The sequence below is a fragment of the Mauremys reevesii genome, linkage group 14, assembly GCF_016161935.1.
Source record: "Mauremys reevesii isolate NIE-2019 linkage group 14, ASM1616193v1, whole genome shotgun sequence".
Taxonomy (NCBI): Eukaryota; Metazoa; Chordata; order Testudines; family Geoemydidae; genus Mauremys; species Mauremys reevesii.
In genome coordinates, this window is record NC_052636.1 from 23,468,499 (window position 1) to 23,483,146 (window position 14,648).

The 14,648-nt window shown below is 59.4% G+C and overlaps 1 long non-coding RNA gene across 2 annotated transcripts; it reads left to right on the forward strand.

Annotated features, from left to right (window-relative positions):
• Nucleotides 1–12,690: 12,690 nt before the first annotated feature.
• On the forward strand, nt 12,691–14,648 carry LOC120381885. Of its 2 annotated transcripts, none has more exons than XR_005588174.1 (3): nt 12,691–12,749; nt 13,286–13,383; nt 14,606–14,648. It is a non-coding gene; the product is annotated as an uncharacterized LOC120381885 (long non-coding RNA). The 2 variants fall into 2 exon arrangements; XR_005588175.1 differs by having other exon boundaries at nt 13,286–13,378; nt 14,610–14,646.

Genomic DNA, 14,648 nt, shown 5'->3' on the forward strand with positions numbered 1-14,648 from the left:
CAGCCTGCCCCGGGGCCGCTTCCGCCCTCCGCAGCTCAGGTAAGGGAGGCCCCATCTCATGCCCGCCCCTCGCAGAGACCCCGCCCCGCCCCCGTCTCCGCCCCAGGAGCAGCGGCCCGCCAGAGCCCCAGCCCCGCCCCTCCCGTGTGCCGGTCCCTGCCCGCGGCCGGGCGCGTCCCCTCGCGCCAGAGCCCGAGACCCCGGGAGCAGCTCGCGGGTCCCGAGACGCAGCGGCCTGTGGGGAGGCGGGGCCGGGCTCTGCCCGCAGCGAGGCCGGGAAGGGACCGGAGGAAAGTGCCCCCGGAGACTGTCCGGCCCCAGGTTCCCCGGCCTGGTCCTGCTGCGCCAGCGCCCCGCTGCTGCCCCCGCCCAGCGCCCCCAGCTGCCAGTCACCCGCCCGCCCTGCTGCTGCCCCCGCCCAGCGCCCCCAGCTGCCAGTCACTCCCCGCCCAGCGCCCCCACCCCGCTGCTGCCCCACTGCGCAGCGCCCCGCTCCCAGTCACCCCCGCCCTGCTGCTGCCCCCCGCCTAGCGCCCCTGCTGCCAGTCACCCCCGCCCAGCGCCCCCGCTGCCAGTCACCCCCGCCCTGCTGCCCCCGCCCAGCGCCCCCAGCTGCCAGTCACCCGCCCCCCCGGCTGCTGCCCCCCCGGCCCCGCGCCCGCCCAGCGGCGGGTGCTCCCCCCGGCCAGCGCCCCCCTGCTGCCAGTCACCCCCCCGCCCTGCTGCTGCCCTGGGACAGAGAGCACTGGCGCCGGCAGCCTGCAGCCCCGGAGAAGCTGGAGAGAAGCTGCAGCCCCGCGCCTGCCAGGGACAGAGAGCACCGACGCCTGCAGCCTGAGTTCTCTGTCCCCGTCAGGCGCAGGGCCACAGCTTCTCTCCCCTGCTGGGCAGTAGGTGGGCGCACATAAATGCCTGGCTCCAAGCACTGCCCGACATTCCCTGGCCAGGCCCAGTCACTGTGATAACTTTCTAGCCACTTATCAAACACTGTGAGGTGAAATCACAGATTTTGCATTTCTCCCCTCTTGAAAACTGCAGGAACTTCCAGTTCCATTGGGAAAACTCCTGCCCGATTCCTTGTCCTAGATCTGGAGGGTGAGGGAAGTGGGAAGGAGTGCTACACTATGGCACTATCTTCCACAGCATTCTGGACTCGTGAGCTCTCTCCTGCCGTCCATCACCCCCCTCTGACAAACAGAGGCGAAGGACACCATTCCTTACCCAGCCTGGCTAATAGCTATTAATGGAGTTAACCTCTGTGGATTTATCCAGTTCTCTTTTAAACCCTGTTATATTCCTAGCCCTCACAACCTCCTCAGGCAAGGAGTCCCACAGGCTGAGTGTGCGTTGTGTGAAGAAATACTTCCTTTTGTTTGTTCTAAACCTGCTTCCTATTAATTTTCATTTGGTGATTCCTAGTCCTTGTGTTATGAGCAGTAAATAACACTTCCTTATTCACTTTCTCCACGCCAATGATTTTATAGACCTCTCTCATAACCCCCCTTTGTCTCTTTTCCAAGCTGAAAAGTCCCTGTCTTTTTAATCTCACCTCATACAGAAGCTGTTCCATACCCCTAATCATTTTTTTTTTGTTCTTTTCTGAACCTTTTCCAATTCCAATATATCTTCTTTGAGATGGGGAGACCACATCTGCACGCAGTATTCAAGATGTGGGTGTACTATGGATTTATAGAGAGGCAATATGACATTTTCTGTCTTATTATCTATCCCTTTCTTAATGACTCCCAACTTCTTGTTTGCTTTTTGACAGCCACTGCACGTTGAGTGGATGTTTTCAGAGAACTATCCACAGTGACTCCAAAATCTCTTGAGTAGAAACATAATTTAGACCCCATAATTTTATGTATAGTTGAGATTGTTTTCCAATGAGCTGCACTATGTGTTATCCTGACATCTAGTACTGCTGAGATCCTGCAATCAGTGATATCCCTGCCCTTCCTGTTCCCTTTCTCCCCTGAACCCCACCAGCCCATAGTTACTGTTCCCAGCTTCCCCAGGACGCTCTCGCTGTCTCTGGACCTGTCTGTCAGCAAGAAGCAGTGCCAGGGAGACTTGCCCTCTCTCTAGAGACTTCGATATCTGGGACATGGATTTACTTTCTATGTGTTCTAGGAGACTCTTTGAAATTGAGTGTCTGTGACATTAACCATAGTGCAATCTGGACTGTTGAACAGCTGAGAGACTCAGTTCCCAAGCTGGGGTGCCTTTTACACTGCTTTACTGTGAGAACAGCCACTCCTGGGCAGGTAACACACCGTCTCCAGCATGTAACTCGCTCCCAGCTACACAGTACTGAGTGCTGCTAGTCAGCGACTCTCGAATTACAGTACCCCACAAGAGAACCCCAGAAAATTCTCTGCTCCCAGACTTCTCCCAGAAATGTGCATCTTGCACTGTCCAGCACACTACTGAACAATGGGAGCTCATATGAAATCTGTCATTTCATCAGTGGAAAATGACATATGCCAACCTTGTCATTCCAAATGGAGTTTCCAACACACTTGAATCCAAACACACTGGTTAGGTAAAACAATAAAACAAAATTGTTAACTGCCGGAAAAAAATCTTTTCAGTGGCTAAGGGTAATGAAGCATAAAAGTCAGAATTGTTTACAAAAGAAATGCAAAGATAAAACACAAATTAACGTCTAAGTTAACAAGCTAAAATGGATTCAAAACAAATGTTTCTCCCTCCATGTGCTGAGACAGGCTGGCTTTCCTTTCAGCCAGGACTCCCCCGTAACCTGCCCCTGCCTCCCAAGTTCAGTTCTTCAGGATTTGTCATGGGCAGAGGGAAAGGGGAGAGAGAGAGAGAGTCCCAAGCATTTTCCTCACCTCTTTTTATAATTCAGTCCTTTCTATTAGAAACAACTTCAATTCTCAGCTGAGTCATGGTGACAGGCTGTCTGTTGGAGATATGAGTTTCAGGTCTCCCTCTGATAGAAGACATTTACATTCTTCACACCTTCCCCCTGCCAGCGAATTGCTGTTTGCCTTGCTGTCTCTGAGGAACTGGTCTGTGGGTGTTCCCCAGAATTGTAACTTTTTGTAATATCCTACAGTAAAATCTCATAACTTTACATACAGTGTTGCTACACATTTTAACAGGAGGATAATATTCAGTAGATTATGTGATTTCAAGTGATACTTCACAAACCATACTGTGTACAAAATTGATCATAATTTTCCAGAAGAGTGAACATAGGATTACAGACTGACACAGGGCCTCTGTGTGTGTTCCCAGCAGATATGTGGATTTTTCAATCCCTCCTAAGCAAAGTGTTCTGCATCTTCAAGGACCTGGTTTACTAAGTGTGACACTGCATGGAATTGTGAGACGCTTCCTATTATTATTACTTTGCAATTTTATCATATTGGTATTAATAATGAATTGTGCTAGATATGCCATGTTAGGTGTCAGGGAAAATGTTATAATTTTCCAAGTATGATCATTTTTTTTGTTTGTATCACCTTTGTATTGTGAGATATAGATACGTAGGGTATATCTGTATTCCAGACGGTGGACTGTGTTTCTGGGTGACACCCTCAGATCTATTGGCATCAGCACTGCCTAGCCTGTTTGATGGCCCGTCCAGGGTCATCAGCTGTACAATGAATCCATGGAAAGGATCAAGGGATACACCGATTGAGTCAGCAAGACATGCCGGGGAATGCCTGTGTAACGAGAACGCCAAGGATTTTCCAGGCCTGTAACACTCGCTTCCTCCCCTCTGCAGAAACGGAGCCTTAGAGCAGCCCGGATCCAGCATGGGAGCTGAGACCCCATGGGGCCCTGGGAGCTGTAGTTCCTTGGCCAGCTCCCTGCCTTGGAGCAGGGAAGGAACTACATTTCCCAGCATTCCCTTGGCTACTATCAACAGGAAAGGGAGGGGGGAAGCTGCGAGACTCCATGCGCTGCAGCTTGCTGTGGCTGGGGAGCTGGCTGCTAGAAGGGGGTGGCAGTGTGAATGGGGAACAAGTGTGCCCAAGGAGTAGAAGGCTTTGGCCCAGGTAGCACCCTCAGAAGACTTCCCCAGACTGGTTTAGGGATGCTGGTGTGACCTCGCCTGGCAGCCCCCAAGGAAGGAACTGGGTGGACTAAATGGACAGTGTCCCCTTCTATCTGAAGCCTGGCAAGGGAGGTATGTGGATCCCACCAGAAGTTAAAATGGTAAGTAAGGGAGGAGGCTTTACTAGAGGACCTGGGCAGCTTCAGAAACAGCACAGGAGGATTTCCACTTCTGAGCCATGAAAATAGAAATTGACTTTTTCCTTTCCAGATTTAGCTAATGTTCAGAAAGGGAATCTAGTGCCTGCCTTCCAGATTTGAACACCCTCAAAATTCAGGAGTGCTCAAGCTCAATTTGGGCAGCTGTTACTTCATTTCTCCCAAATCAAATATGCTGATCCACTATCATTTGCTGTAGAAAAAGTAGGATAAAATTGAGCAACAAATGCTGGGGTCTTCCCAGTGCTCACTAGGGCTGGAATTGCTATTTTCAACATTACCATTTTTTTTTTTAGTTTTGCTTGTTTAAAAGGAAGACAGTGATATTGCACTGGCAAATCCCCCATAGAAACAAAGAGTGGAACAAAAGAATAATAAAGGCACCTCAAGTTTTCCTCATTTATGTAGGACAGTCTTATAAGATGGATCCAGACATCTTCCAATCACAGAAGCTGAAAATTATTCCACTTTACTGCAGTAACCATGCGGGAACCAGTCCTGTCTGTGTTCTGTGTGCATCCAAAATCCCTGCTGAACTCAGAAGTGCCCTGCTTTTGTGATCATCTCACCTGATATGTTCAGCCCTTGTAAGGGAAGCAGGTTCACATTTAGTAATTGGGTGGGAAGCGTCTCAGAAAAAGTTAGGTGCTGTAGGAGGTGTTGCTTATTCACTAGGTAATGTGAGACCTTCCTGTTACACTAGTAAACCAGTGCCGCACAGCAGGCACTTTGCTCCTGGAGTCTAGAATGGGGCCTTTGCGTCTATACACAGCCCATTAAAGACAATGAAAAGCCTCCCACTCACTTCAACAGGCTTTGGCCAGTACTGGTTATACACAGGGTAACCCCACTGTCTTCACAGGGTCCTGGTCTCACAGCGGAGGGGGGGCATGTGAGCTTGTTGCAGAGCTGCTGCTCCGGGATGGGAATCTCCTGGCATCCCAGCCTCCAAAATGATCCAGGCTTCACTTTCTGCACGACTAGGTGCTGGCTGAGGGGGGCATGGGAATTGGTGGCCTCTGCTGCAGGTGATGGGAATCGCAGGTATTTAAAACCATGGCCTAGAGGAGGGAAGTGCCTAACTGCAGAGTCTGCAGCTGCCTAGGGCCAGGGCTGAGGATTCAGAGTCCCTAGTGCTGCCGTTGCAAGGTTCAAGCAATGCCGTGACTGGTGACATGGGGGGGTGGGTACTGGAGACATGGCTAGAGACGGTCTGAATGAGGAAGGAGATAAATCTGTGGGGAGTTTCCTTGATCACTATGAAAGTTCTGCTCACTGTGGACACTGGTAAACCCACATGGGTGTACAGCTCAATAAGAAAACCCGGGGGCTGAGGGAGCTGTGTATGGCAATGCGTACAGTCATGGAGAGGTGTGTGATCAAAATGAAAAATGTCTCTGAGGTTCAGTAGCGGGTATCCTATGGCACCAATGGCACTGCCCCACCAGGCCCACAGTGACTATATAGGGGCCTACAAATATGTTTGGTACCAGGACCCACAGAAGGTTAATCTGGTCCTGACTGCCTGAGCACTATTTCAGCCCCACATTTTTGGGTGGACCTCCCACAGTGGGAGCTGCAGAGCCCTCCCCATAACACACACACACCCCATCCTACCTCCTGGTGTTGGGAGGGGAACAGGAGAAAGGACAAAAGAAGCAAGAGAAGAAGCGAAAGGAGGGATGGAGGAAAAGGTGAAACAAAAAGGACAAACCCTAATGTCCCCAGTGATTCTAAGGGACAAAATCCCAGGTGTGCAATAAAATTCTGCCTCCTTAAGCTCATGTTTTCCATGCCTAGAATTCAACTCCCACCAGATGGATCAGACTGAACAGGTTTCAAACCTCCAGGAGGCTCTTACCTTCTAAACAGGGACGGCTGTTTTCTAGTAAAATCACTAAAAGGGAAGGAGAAAACTCGAAAGAGGTTCCTCCTGGCGCTCACGTCCGTGAACCCGAATACTCTCTCAGTCCTCAAAGAGAGACCTGGAGAAGGAGACTTGCTGAAGCAAAGCCACAGGGGTCTCTGAGGTTTCCCTGGCCCCTCGCCCCTGTCCTGCCTGGCTGATGTCAGCATCTCTCTGTGAGGTCACCACCTCCCCACCACCTTGGACCAATAGTCTGAGGTCCTGCAAAAGGCCTTTGTGATGTCACTGCCACACCCCTCCCTTGCTGGGCTAATGTCCTGCCCCTGGCCAGGCACTTTGGAGGTTTGAGCTACTCCCTGTGGATCACCCCACTCAAGGAGCTTTTCTGCAGAGCATCCTCAGATGTCTGAGCACACGAGTGCCATGGCAACGAACTGACACACGTGACACCAAAATGAGATCATTAATATACTAACCTAGAGGAGAAGGACACTGCAGCATTAGTAGGGGAGAAACCCCCACTGAACATGCATTACACCTGGCAGCGTCAGCAGAACATATCGGCTACACAACTAAAGAAAGGGATTTGCACGTGGCTGTAGACCAGTGACTCCCAACAGGGTGCCCACGAGCGCCATGGCGCCCGCCGGGGCATTTATGTGCACCCACCTACTGCCCAGCAGGGGAGAGAAGCTGTGGCCGTGCGCCTGACGGGGACAGAGAACTCAGGCTGCAGGCACCGGTGCTCTCTGTCCCTGGCAGGCGCGGGGCTGCAACTTTTCTCCAGCTTCTCCAGGGCTGCGGGCGCTGGTGCTCTCTGTCCCTGGCAGGCACGGGGCTGCAGCTTTTCTCCAGCTTCTCCGGGGCTGCAGGCTGCGGGCGCCGGTGCTCTCTGTCTCTGGCAGGCACGGGGCTGCAGCTTCTCTCCAGCTTCTCCGGGGCTGCAGCCTGCGGGCGCCGGTGCTCTCTGTCCCTGGCAGGCGCGGGGCTGCAGCTTCTCTCCAGCTTCTCCGGGGCTGCAGCCTGCGGGCGCCGGTGCTCTCTGTCCCTGGCAGGCGCGGGGCTGCAGCTTTTCTCCAGCTTCTCCGGGGCTGCAGGCTGCAGGCGCCGGTGCTCTCTGTCCCTGGCAGGCGCGGGGCTGCAGCTTTTCTCCAGGGCTGCAGGCGCCGGCGTTCTCTGTCCTTGGCAGGCGCGGGGCTGCGGCTTCGAAGCTGGAGAGAAGCTGCAGCCCAGCCCCGGCTGGGAACAGAGAACTCTGGGGCTGCAGGCTTCAGTCTATGTTAAAGGAAGGATAATAAATATATTTGGACCAGCAGTTCAGCAATGTTTTACTTTTTTAAAAATAAAGAAGATGAAAATTGTTTATATTTATTTTGTAAAATATTTTGTAGATAAAAAAGAGCAAATTGACATGGGAAGGTGAAAGAGTAATTGCCGAATAATTTAGTTAATACCTTTTACATATAAAATTACCGTTTTTGTCTTATGGATTCATATATTATGTAATATTAAATGACTTTTTTGTATATTTAATGTACAAACAGAAAATAAGCCTTGAAAAATGGTTGGCGCCCGCCACACTCTTCTGAAAACCTGAATGTGCTACTGGCCACAAAAAGGTTGGGAACCACTGCTGTAGACAGATCAATGCAAAGCTCCACTCACTGCACAGCTGCCAGCAGAAAAGCGAACGTGTTCAGATTCACAAGGAATGGGATGGAGAATAACACGGAACATTTGTATATAAATCACGGGGGCAGCCTCGAATATCCTGGGCTCACCATGGCTACTACAGCACCGCACACGGGATATTTTAAGCAACAAAGAATCCTGTGGCACCTTATAGACTAACAGACGTTCTGCAGCATGAGCTTTCGTGGGTGAATACCCACTTCTTCAGATGCATCTGAAGAAGTGGGTATTTACCCAAAGCTCATGCTGCAGAACGTCTGTTAGTCTATAAGGTGCCACAGGATTCTTTGTTGCTTTTACAGATCCAGACTAACACGGCTACCCCTCTGATACGGGATATTTTAAATCTATCCTTGAGAACTGGGGAAGAAATAGGTCTAAAAATAAATATTTGATAATGAGAGAAAAGCACCCGGTTCTGAAGAGATTTTATACCAAGTAAGTGACGGTAGTTGGACAGTGTGACGGGATTGTATATGGAAGTTCCATAAACAGACAGTAATAATTTCCCCCCCCCCCACCCTTCACAGGGGCAGCAGGGAGCCCTGTGGGGAGGTGCTTTAAGAGGCTAAGTGAGGGGAGTATGGAGCAGGAAAACTCCCTGGCAGTGGGGGCAGCAGCAGCAGGGTGGGGGGTGACTGGCAGCTGGGGGGGGGCGCTGGGCAGTGGGGCACCAGCAGCAGCAGGGCGGGAGGGTGACTGGCAGCTGGGGGACGCTGGGCAGGGGCAGCAGCAGCAGGGCGGGGTGACTGGCAGCTGGGGCGCTGGGCAGGGGAGCACCAGCAGCAGAGGCGGGTGGGTGACTGGAAGCTGGGGGCGCTGGGCAGGGGCAGCAGCAGCAGGGCGGGGTGACTGGCAGCTGGGGCGCTGGGCAGTGGGGGCAGCAGGCCGGGGTGACTGGCAGCTGGGGGTGCTGGGCGGGAGGCAGCAGCAGCAGGGTGGGGTGACTGGCAGTTGGGGCGCTGGGCAGGAGGGCAGCAGCAGCAGGGGGCGGGTGACTGGCAGCTGGGGCGCTGGGCAGGGGCAGCAGCAGCAGCAGGGGTGACTGGCAGCTGGGGGCGCTGGGCAGGTGGGGCAGCAGCAGGGGCGGGTGACTGGCAGCTGGGGCGCTGGGCGGGGGCAGCAGCAGCAGGGGCGGGTGACTGGTAGCTGGGGGTGCTGGGTGGGGGCAGCAGCAGCAGGGGGCGGGTGACTGGCAGTTGGGGGTGCTGGGCAGGGGCACCAGCAGCAGCAGGGGGCGGGTGACTGGCAGCTGGGGGCGCTGGGCAGGGGTGGCAGCAGCAGCAGGGCAGGGGTGACTGGCAGCTGGGGCGCTGGGCAGGGGCAGCAGCAGGGGCGGGTGACTGGCAGCTGGGGGAGCGCTGGCCAGGGGGGGCAGCAGCAGCAGCGGGGGGGTGGGTGACTGGCAGCTGGGGGGGCGCTGGGCAGGTGGGGCAGCAGCAGGGGGGGGCGGGTGACTGGCAGCTGGGGCGCTGGGCAGGGTAGCAGCAGGAAGGGGTGACTGGCAGCTGGGGGCGCTGGGCAGGGGGCGGATGACTGGCAGCTGGGGGCGCTGGGCAGGGGGTAGCAGCAGCAGGGGGCGGGTGACTGGCAGCTGGGGGTGCTAGGCAAGGGGCAGCAGCAGGGGTGGGTGACTGGCAGCTGGGGGCACTGGGCAGGGGCGGGTGACTGGCAGCTGGGGCGCTGGGCAGGCGGGCGGGTGACTGGCAGCTGGGGGCGCTTGGCAGGGGCAGCAGCAGCGGGGCGGGTGATTGGCAGCTGGGGCGCTGGGCAGGGGCGGATGACTGGCAGCTGGGGGTCGCTGGGCAGGGGCAGCAGCAGCAGGGGCGGGTGACTGGCAGCTGGAGGCGGGTGACTGGCAGCTGGGGCGCTGGGCGGGGCGGGTGACTGGCAGCTGGGGGCGCTGGGCAATGGGGCAGCAGCAGGGGCGGGTGACTGGCAGCTGGGGGCACTGGGCAGGTGGGGCAGCAGCAGGGCGGGGTGACTGGCAGGTGGGGCGCTGGGCGGGGGCAGCAGCAGGGCGGGCGGGTGACTGGCAGGTGGGGGCGCCGGGCAGGGGCAGCAGCGGGGCGGGTGACTGGCAGCTGGGGGTGCTGGGCAGGGGCAGCAGCAGGGGTGACTGGCAGCTGGGGGTGCTAGGCAGGGGGCAGCAGCAGGGGTGACTGGCAGCTGGGGCACTGGGCAGGGGCAGCAGCAGCAGGGTGGGGTGACTGGCAGCTGGGGGCGCTGGGCAGGGGCAGCAGCAGCAGGGCAGGCGGGTGACTGGCAGCTGGGGCGCTGGTCGGGGCAGCAGCAGCAGCAGGGTGGGGTGACTGGCAGCTGGGGTGCTGGACAGAGGGGAGCAGCAGCAGAGGCGGGTGACTGGCAGCTGGGGGCGCTGGGCAGAGGGGCAGCAGCAGCAGGGTGGGGGGAGACTGGCAGCTGGGGGGGTGCTGGGCAGTGGGCACAGCAGGGCGGGTGGGTGACTGGCAGCTGGGGGCGCTGGGCAATGGGGCAGCAGCAGGGGGCGGGTGACTGGCAGCTGGGGGCGCTGGGCAGGGGGCAGCAGCAGCAGGGGTGACTGGCATCTGGGGGCGCTGGGCAGGTGGGGCAGCAGCAGGGGCGGGTGACTGGCAGCTGGGGCGCTGGGCGGGGGCAGCAACAGCAGGGGCGGGTGACTGGTAGCTGGGGGTGCTGGGCGGGGCAGCAGCAGCAGGGGCGGGTGACTGGCAGTTGGGGGTGCTGGGCAGGGGCACCAGCAGCAGCAGGGGGCGGGTGACTGGCAGCTGGGGGCGCTGGGCAGGGGTGGCAGCAGCAGCAGGGCAGGGGTGACTGGCAGCTGGGGCGCTGGGCAGGGGTGGCAGCAGCAGCAGGGGCGGGTGACTGGCAGCTGGGGCGCTGGCCAGGGGCAGCAGCAGCAGCGGGGGTGGGTGACTGGCAGCTGGGGCGCTGGGCAGGTGGGGCAGCAGCAGGGGCGGGTGACTGGCAGCTGGGGCGCTGGGCAGGGGTAGCAGCAGGAAGGGGTGACTGGCAGCTGGGGGCGCTGGGCAGGGGCGGATGACTGGCAGCTGGGGCGCTGGGCAGGGGGTAGCAGCAGCAGGGGTGGGTGACTGGCAGCTGGGGGTGCTAGGCAGGGGCGCTAGGCAGGGGGCAGCAGCAGTGGGGTGGGTGACTGGCAGCTGGGGGCACTGGGCAGGGGGCGGGTGACTGGCAGCTGGGGGCGCTGGGCAGGCGGGCGGGTGACTGGCAGCTGGGGCGCTTGGCAGGGGGCAGCAGCAGCGGGGCGGGTGATTGGCAGCTGGGCGCTGGGCGGGGCGGATGACTGGCAGCTGGGGTCGCTGGGCAGGGGCAGCAGCTGGAGGGCGGGTGACTGGCAGCTGGGGCGCTGGGCGGGGCGGGTGACTGGCAGCTGGGGCGCTGGGCAATGGGGCAGCAGCAGGGGCGGGTGACTGGCAGCTGGGGGCACTGGGCAGGTGGGGCAGCAGCAGGGCGGGGGTGACTGGCAGGTGGGGCGCTGGGCGGGGGCAGCAGCAGGGCGGGCGGGTGACTGGCAGGTGGGGGCGCCGGGCAGGGGCAGCAGCAGGGGTGGGTGACTGGCAGCTGGGGGTGCTGGGCAGGGGGCAGCAGCAGGGGGTGACTGGCAGCTGGGGTGCTAGGCAGGGGCAGCAGCAGGGGTGACTGGGAGCTGGGGGCACTGGGCAGGGGCAGCAGCAGCAGGGTGGGGTGACTGGCAGCTGGGGCGCTGGGCAGGGGGGCAGCAGCAGCAGGGCAGGCGGGTGACTGGCAGCTGGGGGCGCTGGTCGGGGCAGCAGCAGCAGCAGGGTGGGGAGACTGGCAGCTGGGGGTGCTGGGCAGTGGGCACAGCAGGGCGGGTGGTGACTGGCAGCTGGGGGCGCTGGGCAATGGGGGCAGCAGCAGGGGCGGGTGACTGGCAGCTGGGGGCACTGGGCAGGTGGGGCAGCAGCAGGGCGGGGGTGACTGGCAGGTGGGGGCGCCGGGCAGGGGGCAGCAGCGGGGTGGGTGACTGGCAGCTGGGGTGCTGGGCAGGGGGCAGCAGCAGGGGGTGACTGGCAGCTGGGGGTGCTAGGCAGGGGCAGCAGCAGGGGTGGGTGACTGGCAGCTGGGGAGCACTGGGCAGGGGGCAGCAGCAGCAGGGTGGGGTGACTGGCAGCTGGGGGCGCTGGGCAGGGGCAGCAGCAGCAGGGCAGGCGGGTGACTGGCAGCTGGGGCGCTGGGCAGTGGGCACAGCAGGGCGGGTGGGTGACTGGCAGCTGGGGGCGCTGGGCAGGGGGCAGCAGCAGGGCGGGGGTGACTGGCAGCTGTGGGGCGCTGGGTGGGGCAGCAGTAGCAGCAGGGTGGGGGTGACTGGCAGCTGGGGGCGCTGGTCGGGGGCAGCAGCAGCAGGGCGGGGGTGACTGGCAGCGGGGCGCTGGGCGGTGGGGGCCGCTGGCGCCGCAGGACCAGGCCGGTGGAACCTGGGGCCGGACAGTCTCCGGGGGCACTTTCCTCCGGTCCCTTCCCGGCCTCGCTGCGGGCAGAGCCCGGCCCCGCCTCCCCCCCACAGGCCGCTGCGTCTCGGGCCCCGCGAGCTGCTCCCGGGGTCTCGGGCTCTGGCGCGAGGGGGACGCGCCCCGGCCGCGGGCAGGGACCGGCACACGGGAGGGGGCGGGGCCGGGGGGGCTCCGGGCGGGGCCGCTGCTCCTGGGGCGGGTCTGAGACGCGCCGGCTGGGGGCGGGGTCTCTGCGAGGGGCGGGCATGAGATGGGGCCTCCCTTCCCTGGGCGGCGGGAGGGGTGGGGTGGAAGCGCCCTGGGGGCACGCTGGGAGTTGTAGTTCCTGATTCTCCACGAAGCGGAAGTGACGTCACGTGGGGAGGCGGAGGCGGGCTGCGAAGGAGCGTTGGGCGCTGGGGCTCTGCCTGGCTCGCGCGGGGCCGTTGGAGCCTCTCCCGGGCCGGAGAAGGGTTGGTGCCGGTGGAGCTCTGGGCATGCGCAGATCGCGGCGGGAGAGCCCTTCATTACCCCGGGGGTCCCTGCGTGGGGGCGGGCCGGAAATGTCTGTGCAGCCCGGACATGGCCGGGGGGGGGGCAGGTGACCCCCGAGGAGCGGGGAGAGAAAGGGGGGGGCTGAGATCCCCTCGGATTTACCGCGGCCCCCGCCCGTGGGGACCCCCCTCCTCCCCGTCCTGCCCCTTTCTCCCTAGAGAGCCACGAGCAGCGCCCAGGGTGACCCCCCTCCCCCAACCCCTGAGAAGTTCCCTGCCCCCCCCCCTCCCCGATTGTGCCCCATTTTCTCTCCCCTTCGCCAGTGTCCAGCTCTCACTGTGGCTCTGGGGGTATCTGGGGTCCCTGGCCAGGGACTCTGGGGACCGGGTGCCAGGGAAGATCTGGCAGGACCCTGGCTGGGGCTGTGGGGGTGTCTGGGGGCCCTAGCTGTGGGGTCTGGGTACTGGGGGGTGTCTGGGGGCTGCTACTAACCATGATCCTTCTCCCTGATCAGTTTGTGCCAGAGTCCTGGCTCCAAGCGCTGCCCGGCATTCCCCAGCCACAGGCCCTGTCACTGTGATAACTTTCTATCCACTTATCAGACACTGTGAGGTGAAATCACTGATTTTTCTTTTTCTCCCCTCTTGAAAATTGCAGGAACTTCTGGTTCTGTTTGGAAAATTTGTGCCCCCAGCCCTTGTCCTAGATCTGGGGTATGAGGGAGGTGGGAAGGGGGTCAGCACTGCCGCACAATGGTCCTTCCACAGCGTTCTGGACTCATTCTTTCTGAACTCCGGTTTCACTGAGACCATTGTTAATCCAGAGTCACTGTATGGAAAGACAAGGAGTGACTCTGGATCGACAGTGGGGCAAATGAGATTAGCAATTCTCCCTGTGAGGAGGGGCTCTCATTAGCTGCTCTCTCCAGAGAGCTAAAGGAGGGAAGCTGCTCAAACGCTCTGTCCCTCTCTGCTCAGGATACTGGGGTTCAGCTTCCTGGGTCAGATGCTGCAGCCTCCATTGTGATCTGGGAGACCAGGCTTAGCAGCTGCTGCTCCCCCAGTGGGGTTCTGTGCTGGGAAGTGACCTGAATTAAAGCTGCTTCTCTGCCCGGCCCAGGGGATGACTTTCTCCAGCTGGTCCTAGCCCCCTAGGGCAGCCCTGGGCCCTGTTAATACTAAATTCTGAGCCAGAGTCTCCAGGTAACTGAAAGACCTCAGGGAAAGTGCTGGGGACTGGCAAGAAAGTGACTCTGCACAAACAGCCCCTCCTCATTTCTCCTCCCAGTAGCAATTGCCAGGAGAAAATCCAGCCCTGGGAGAGCAAAGCCCCCAGGAATGGGACTGTCCCAGCCAGAGGGGCAGGGAGAGAGGATAGGGGAAGGAGAGTCTGAAAGGGGCAGTGGGATAAATGAGGGGGGAGAGATTTCCAGCTCTCTAATCCACCCAGACACATATTGCTGCATCCCTGGGCAGAACCACTTTCCAGTGAACAAAACAAGGATCAGAGAGGGGAAAAGCCATTTCCTGACTCCATATTCCCCCTGCTGGGGTGTGGCTGCTGTGGGGTCAGTGTCCGAGGGAATCCCCCACAGTGACTCCTTTGGTTCTGCTCTTTTCTAGCCGTGTGTTCAGAGACTTTGTTAGGGGGTGAGGGGAGGGAGAAGGGAGGTTAAAAATCTCTCTGTGGGCTTAACCTGGCAGGAGGGGCCAGGTCTACACTGTAATAAAGAGATCAGGCATTTTCCCAGGATGGCAGAATCTAGGATGTCTGTCATGATGTGAAATTAACTAAAGCCTGTTCTGAAACGCCCACAACTGCCCTTCTCCCCCAGACAGGCTGCAGAACGACGTCCATGTTTCACTCCAGCTCATCCC